This window comes from Tupaia chinensis, unplaced genomic scaffold, assembly GCF_000334495.1.
Source record: "Tupaia chinensis unplaced genomic scaffold, TupChi_1.0 Scaffold134691_1, whole genome shotgun sequence".
Classification (NCBI taxonomy): domain Eukaryota; kingdom Metazoa; phylum Chordata; class Mammalia; order Scandentia; family Tupaiidae; genus Tupaia; species Tupaia belangeri.
In genome coordinates, this window is record NW_006194975.1 from 1 (window position 1) to 1,162 (window position 1,162).

Consider the following 1,162-nt stretch of genomic DNA (forward strand, 5'->3'; position numbering starts at 1 on the left):
GTTACTGCATCGCCAGCCATGTCCTTCAGTGCCACCATTCTCTTCTCTCCTCCCAGTGGCAGCGAGGCCAGGTGCTGCTGCTGTGCCTGCAAGTGCGAGACGAGTGGGGGCGGCACGGGCTCGCAGGGCGGGAACCCTCCTCCCAGCACCCCCATCACGGTGACCGGGCATGGCCTGGCCGTCCAGAGCTCCGAGCAGCTCCTGCATATTATCTACCAGCGGGTGGACAAGGCAGTGGGGCTTGCCGAGACCGCTCTGGGGCTTGCCAGGGCCAACAACGAGTTGTTAAAACGTCTCCAGGAGGAGGTGGGTGAGCTGAGGCAAGGGAAGGTGCCCATCCCTGATGAAGACGGGGAGAGCCGGGCACGGAGTTCCCCAGCTGAGGAGCCTGGGCCTCTCAAGGAGAGTCCTGGGGATGCCTGCAAGGCCCTGTCTGCCGTGGAGGAGGAGTGTGACAGCGTGGGCAGCGGTGTGCAGGTGGTAATTGAGGAGCTGCGGCAGCTGGGCGCAGCCTCGGCCGTGGGCCCTGGCCCTCTGGCCTTCCCGGCCACCCAGAGAGACATGCGGCTCCCAGGGTGCACCCTGGCCACCAACGAGGGGCCCCCGCTGCTCAATCCCGTGAGTATGTCAGCAGCGCTGGTGCTCCTGGGCGCCTTTCCCGGCACTTCCTTTCCCTCCTCTTCTTTATGTCCTTTCCATCTTTAAACCTTTGTATTTGTGATCAACAGAGCAGGGCCAGGTTTCCGTTGCCCTCAGGGTGAGTCAAAGCAGTTCCCTTTGGCAGAGGTGGTTCCCGGGTGGGTGTGGTGAGGAGGTGCCCTGTCCTCCCTCGCTGGCTCTGCATGGCACCGTCTCCACAGCTGCCTCGGCTGCTCCTGGTGAGCGTGCCTGCCATGCACAGACGGTTCATTCATATTTTATCACGGGCCCTCTGTGCCAAGAGGAGTTCGGTTTGGAGAGAGCTGGGAATGTAGAGGGAGAGAGGCCGAGGTGGAGAGAGGGAAAGTGAGGGCCAGGGCGAAGATCATAGAAGACAGGGCCAGGGCCAGGGAGGGAAGGGGGGCAGGCGGAAAGGAAGCACTGAGAAGGGGAAACAACAAGGGGGCGGCGGAGGAAGGTGACTGCGTGGAAAAGAGAATTTAGGCAGAAGAGAGACCATGAG

At 62.3% G+C, this 1,162-nt stretch overlaps 1 pseudogene; it reads left to right on the top strand.

Moving 5' to 3' along the window:
* Positions 1 to 6: 6 nt before the first annotated feature.
* On the top strand, positions 7 to 1,155 carry LOC102490977 (uncharacterized protein C14orf93 pseudogene; annotated as a pseudogene).
* The last annotated feature ends 7 nt before the right edge of the window (positions 1,156 to 1,162 follow it).